Genomic DNA, 6,730 nt, shown 5'->3' on the forward strand with positions numbered 1-6,730 from the left:
ATTATCTTTGCAACTAAGACCCACATCAAGAATAAGATTGCCATCACTCTGGATAACCCCATGTTCCTCTTCCCTGATCATAACTTTCTCCCTCCCTCCCCACAAAGGTAACCACTACTTTGATAGTCATCAAAAGTTCTAATTTTAAAAAACAGTGTAAAAATTTGGTGCAGCTATTTAAACTGGAAACTTACCTGTTGATCTCTGCATTTGACAAATATCTATTGAATTCAACATTATTATAGTCACTGGGGGATAAAAAAATCAAATGATGAGATACCATTTTACACCCACTAGGATGGCTGAAGTTAAAAAGATAGTTGATATCAGGAATGCCTCACTGGCTCAGTCAATAGAGCGTGTGATGCAATCTCAGGTTTGTGAGTTTGAGCCCCACTTTGGGTGTGGAGTTACTTGGAAAGAAAAAATTTTTTTCTGGATACCATTTTACACCCACCTGGCTGGCTCAGTCAGCAGAGCATATGACTCTTGATCTCAGGTCCATGTTGGGCGTGGAGACTACTAAAAATATATATATATATTTATATATTTTTTATTTAAAAATTTATTTAAAAAAATATATATATATACAGAAAAATTTAGTCACCATCTGTCACTATACAACATTATTACATTATTGACAGTTCACAATTCTTTGTTAAGCTGTACATGTTTTTTGCACTTTCCTATATTCATATTTCTCCAAGTAAAAATTTTCCCTCCTTCCTTTTTTCTCTTTTGAAATTTCCCAAAATAAAATAAAAAGCAGAAAAAAATCAAACATCTTTGTAATGTGATGCTTTCATCCTTTCCGTTCTATACTCAAGGTCTCTTTCCACTTGTTAGTTACCCTCACGGTGGGCATCAGCCTTTAATTCCTTACATCGAGAAAGGAGATCTGGAGCCTTGTTTCGTCATAACGAAATGCTACAAGGCAGAAATAACTGGAAAGTCCTATGCTATAAATCAGGTATTGCCCTCCCTTTGAAGATCTTCCAGGATCCTTTGGGTGATGCAGTGTTCAACATGACATACACTACATATGAGTCAGAGCTCTGTCTAGCTTTGCTCATTTTTGCAATCCCTATGCCTACCACAGTGCCTGGCACACAGTAGGCACTCAAACATATATATTATTCATCACAACTTTTAAGATGTGAGTCACCTACTATAAAACTCACTCTTTAAAGTGCATAATTCAGGGGGCTCCTGGGTGGCTCAGCAGGTTGACTTCCGCTCAGGTCAAGATCTCATAGTTTGTGGGTTCAAGCCCCACGTAGGGCTTACTGCTGTCACAGCACAGAACTTGCTTTGGACCCACTGTCCCCCTCTCTCTCTGCCCCTGCCCCGCTCGTGCTCTCTCTCTCAAAAATAAACAAACATTTTTAAAAAATTATTAAAATGCACAATTCAGTGGTTTTTAGTATACTCAAAGACTTGTGCAGCCATCAGCACTAATTCCAGAACATTTTCATCACCCCAAAAAGAAACGTCACACCTTTAGCAGTCATGGTCTCTTCCCCCTCATCCCCATTCTCTAACAACCACTAATGTACTTTCTGTCTCTATGGATTTGCCCATTCGGGACATTTTTTAATTTTTATTTATTATTTATTTTATTTTCAAGAGAGAGGAGGAGACAGCGCAAGCCAGGGGAGAGGGGCAGAGGTGCCCCAATGGTAACTACATTTAATCACAGTGAGCATCGAGTAGTGAATAGAAGCATTGACTCAATATGTTGTGCACCTAAAACTAACACTGCATGTCAATTTGACTTTAATAAATTTTTCAATTAAAAAAAAAAATAGGGNCTCTCTCTCCTAGAAAAAAAAAAAAAAAATAAAAAAAAAAAAAACTCCTCTGTCTCATCCTGATTCTTTAAAAAAAAAAAGAAGAAAAAGAATATACTCGCCTGAGTCAAGGTTATTCATATTTTCAATTTCACCAGATCACACCAAAGTGTCTTCCAAAGTGGTTCATACTCCCTAGGAGTTCAAACCTTCTGCCTTTTTGAAGTACCTTTGAAAAGTGTGTCATTTGGTTGATGGCTCACAAAAAATCAAAGTGGGTTTTCATGAAAGCTGCTTTTGGGCTATTTGAAATGGGGAGATAAGTGCCACCTGCCAGAAAAAGCACTGTAAAGAATTTACCAACTGCTCAGCACCTCCCAGCTCTCTACTTTGGCTGACAGCAGGCCAAATATCACCATTTACACATTTTCCGGCGGTGCCTGGCTGGTTCAATCAGAAGAGCATGCAACTCTTAATTCTTTTTTTTTTTTTTAAATATTTTTATTTATTCCTAGGAGAGAGAGAGGCAGCATGAGCAGGGGAGGGTCAGAGAGAGAGGGAGTCACAGACTGAAACAGGCTCCAGGCTCTGAGCTGGCAGTCAGCACAGAGCCTGACGCAGGGCTCGAACCCACGAACCGCGAGATCATGACCTAAGCGAAAGTCGGACGCTTAACCGACTAAGCCACCCAGGCGCCCCAAGAGCATGCAACTCTTGATCTCAGGGTCATCCGTTTGAGTCCCACTTTGGGACTTAAAGAAAAAATGAATAAAACTTTAAAAAAAATACATTTTCCACACATCTTCAATGTGGACAGGTGTTAACTGTTTACAATGCACTTTCACAAACATTATTTCATTTAATTCCTCATAACAATCCTTAGAAGTAAATGTCATTATTATGTATATTATGGATGAGGAAACTGAGATTCTGAGAGTGAAAGCTGCCCAGATTATCTAGTAAATTACAGTGCAGGATTTTTATTTTTGTTTTCATCACACCATAACTGGGTACGTATCTTGTATAGAAAATTTTGTTGTAAAGGACTCATTGTAACCAGATCGACAGAGCACTGCATACTCCTAGGCGGAGTGTACTTCCTATACTTCTTCATCTGAGATTTGGCCCCGTAGTCTGTTACCAAAGATTTAAAAAGCACTTGAATGAACAGACTTGCTCTCTCACACTCCTGTCATTGCAACTAAAGTATTTCTGAGCTACCCATTGATTCCAGAGGGAGGGTGAGAGACATCTGGTGCAGAAGTGCCTTAACCAAGGCCAGCCTGAACCAGCAAAACTAAATAAGCTACAGCTAATGAATATTCATTACTTGGGGCACCTGGGTGGCTAAGTTGGTTAAGCTTCCAACTTCAGCTCAGGTCATGATCACCAGGTTCCGTGGGCTTGAGCCCTGCATCGGGCTCTGTGCTGACAACTAGCTCAGAGCCTGGAGCCTGTCTTCGGATTCTGTGTCTCCTTCTCTCTCTGTCCCTCCCCTGCTCCTGCTGCCTCTCTCTCAAAAATAAATAAAACATTTAAAAAAAAGTTCATTGCTCTACGCCACCCAGAAACAGGTGCTGTTTGTTTTACCACAATAACTAACGGATAACAATCTGGGAAATAGGAATGGATTTATAATACAGAACTCTTCCTTGGAATGGTATCTAAGATAATGAGATTTTCTTTTCCTGTTTTTTTTTTTTAATTTGTTTAAGTCTATTTATTTATTTTTGAGAGAGACAGGGACAAGCATGAGCAGGGGAGGGGCAGAGAGAGGGAGACAGAGAGAATCCCAAGCAGATTCCACACTGTCAGCACTGTCAGCATAGAGCCTGAACAGGGGCTCGAACCCACAAATCCATGAGATCATGACATGAGCCAAAACTGAGTCAGACACTTAACCAGCTGAGCCACCCAGGGACCCCCATAAGATATTCTTATTCATGATTTATATTTAGGGCCCGCTATGGCTTAAATGTTTCTGTACCCCAAATTCACATGTTGGAACCCCAATCCCCACTGTGATGTTATTAGGAAGTGGGGCATTTGGGAGGTGATTAGGCATGAGAGTGGAGCCTCTCTAATAGGATTAGTGTCCTTATAAAAGAGATCCCACAGAGCTCCCTAGCCCCTTCCACCATGTGAGGAAACAAGAAGTCTGTAATCCGGAAGAGGGCATTTACCTGACCAGGCAGGACTTCCAGCCTCCAGACTGTGAGAAATAAAAGTTGTTTAGAAGCCACTCAGCCTGTGTAATTTGAGTAATGAATGAGGTCCATATTATTTGCGACACAATATCAATTTCATTCAACATTTTAGAAGTGTAGTTATATATTACTGCCATATATATATATCAACATTTGGCCCTTAAAGCCAAAAAGTATTTACTGTCTTTACAGAAAAGACTTGCCCAATGATAATTTACCCCCTGGGTCTGAGAGGTGGGAGTCACTTTACCTGAACAAGAGGGGAAGCTCATACATTTGGAGATCTGCCATCAAGGAAAGGGCACTGAATTTCAGGAGCAACCAAAAGGGTCCACTGCAGGGAACCACAGCCACCCACAGCCACCCACTCCACCCACATTATCATGGTCTGGGATATGGGTGAGACACAGAACAAAGTCAGTATCAAATACAGTGATTATAAAATGGGAGAAAATGAAGTACGTTGTGGAAAGGACTATTTTTCAACATTCACTGGAATTGAAAGGATAGTTGAGGCACCTGGCTGGCTCAGTCAGTAGAGCATGGAACTCCTAATCTCAGAGTCATGAGTTCAAGCCCCACGCTGGGCAGGCACGGAGACTGCTTTAAAAACGGGGGGTGGGGGGCAGTTACTATCTTGATAGGTCTTTTGTCATCTTTTAAAAAGTCAGAGACAATACAGTTATACTTTATTCATCAAGTATTTTTTAAGGAGCTATGGAGAACTTCCTAGGGCTGTTGTAACAAAGTTCCACAAACTGGGAGTCTTTAACAACAGAAATGTCTGGTGTCTGGGGCACCGGGATGGCTCAGTCGGTTGAGTGTCCAACTTCAGCTCAGGTTATGATCTCACAGTTCGTGGGTTTGTGCCCCATATCGGGCTTTGTGCTGACAGTGAGGAGCCTGTTTCAGATTCTCTCTCTCCCTCTCTCTCCGCCCCTCCCTGGCTCACTCATACTCTCTCTCTCAAAATAAATAAAATAAATGTTTGAAAATTTTTTAAAGAAATTAAGAATTTCAAAATGTGACAGCAAAGCATTAAGCCAAACACAAAGCCCTTCTTAGCATGAGGCCTGTGAGAATCCTCTAAGGGGAAAAGGGTACTAATGGGTATATTTTGAGTCAATTTAAGGTTTGTTTGCTTTTTCACTATTTTTCTGTGTTCCTTGCAAGGTATTTATGAAGCAGTTCATTCTTTCTACAGCAGGTGCATTCTTGGGTAAGTACCCTTCTCTTTTAATGTTTTATGTATTTTTGAGAGAGAGCGAGCGAGCGAGCAAGCGCAGGGTAGGAGCAGGGAGACATGGAGACACAATCAGAAACAGGCTCCAGGCTCTGAGCTGTCAGCACAGAACCCGACACAGGGCTTGAACCCAGGAGCTGAAGCCACCCAAGAGCCCTGAGTTAGGACCCTTCTAAGATCCAATCTCTCAAGGAGAAGGCAGTTTAAGGAGATGGTAGTTATCCAAAAGGTAAAATCTTTTCTCCCTAGCCCCGTAGAACATCTGAGTAACTTCATCAGAATACCTAAGAATCACTTTTTCTTTCTCCTCGGTTGTTTGGATCCTTGATTAGGATTCAGAACTCTTGGCATGGAGGTTTCTCTGCCCACCAGCTTGAGACATTCTTAGGCAGTTTTCCAGCTTCTCCCTGTTTAAACGGGTCACTGTGGTCCAAAAGTCACCTTCTGCCTCATCCCATGTATCAAAGGAAGTTCAGGAATACACTAGGGTTCCTGACCACTGGCGTCTAATCTCCTCTCCCCCAGGATACCCACTATGTTCATAGGATACCACCATCTCCCATCTTGAGGTCAAGACCATCTGCATAGCCACTTTACACTACCACTCCTACTTCCAAGACCTTGCCCAGGTGAGTCCTAACCTTGAGCCCCACGGTGTGAACTCTTCAAGACTAAGGGCTGAATTGTTATATTCATCTTTGAATCTCCAGTATCCAGTAAGGTGCACAAGTATAAAACATCATACGCTTTCTACAAATGTTTATGAAATACAGTTGAACTGACACAAGGGACTTCCAGAGCAGTTACAATTTTAACGACACAAAATCACTTACCTTGAGGCAGAGTTGTTTCTTTTCCGGCTCTTAGTTAACGTATCTTCCTAATGGTTTCCTGACTAGGGACGAACGTTTTCCGTGGGCGAGAACATACGCTGTTTTGTTTTGGATTTTTTTGTTGTTGTTGGTCATAATACTTGTTCTCCAACTGGGAACATAGGCATTCACATATCTCTTTGACTCCTGAAGTCTTCTAGACATATAAGAATTCGGGGAGGGGGGAGGAAATTTAGGGGAAATCCTCTCTTTCCTTAAAATCTTCATTTAACACACATGTAAAAAGAATAATCTTGTAAAACCTTTTTAAAATCGAAAAGCAAGTTCTCTGTGACCATAGTCTGGTCTTTACATTTCTAGGCTCAGTAGTTCTTCAGCAGGGCATCTGGGACAGTGCCCCAATTCAGCTTTCCATTCAGCTACTCCCCTCTTTGCCGCGCTTTATCCCTCCGCCCTTTAGGCCTTGGAACACGACCCGCCCACTTCCGGCAGGGGCGTCTACAGCGCAGGCGCAACTCCAGGAGCCTCTCAATGACTCACGGGGCCAGTGCTGATGTATGCGCATGTGCAAAAGGGGGCAGGCTGGTTAATAGCGCGGGAGAATGTAGGCTCGCCGAACTCACGCGACTGTCTCCGCCCACCTAAGCAGGCGGGCGG

The 6,730-nt window shown here is 42.1% G+C and overlaps 1 long non-coding RNA gene across 1 annotated transcript in view; it reads right to left on the minus strand.

Annotated features, from left to right (window-relative positions):
- The window catches only part of LOC144218140 (uncharacterized), a 10,970-nt gene extending 4,430 nt beyond the window's left edge, over positions 1-6,540 (minus strand). Inside the window, exon 1 of the long non-coding RNA XR_013331060.1 lies at positions 6,074-6,540. This is a non-coding gene — a long non-coding RNA (uncharacterized LOC144218140). The remainder of the gene's footprint in view (positions 1-6,073) is intronic.
- Positions 6,541-6,730: the final 190 nt, after the last annotated feature.

The sequence above is a fragment of the Crocuta crocuta genome, unplaced genomic scaffold, assembly GCF_008692635.1.
Source record: "Crocuta crocuta isolate KB4526 unplaced genomic scaffold, BGI_CrCroc_1.0 scaffold29, whole genome shotgun sequence".
NCBI classification, from domain to species: Eukaryota; Metazoa; Chordata; class Mammalia; order Carnivora; family Hyaenidae; genus Crocuta; species Crocuta crocuta.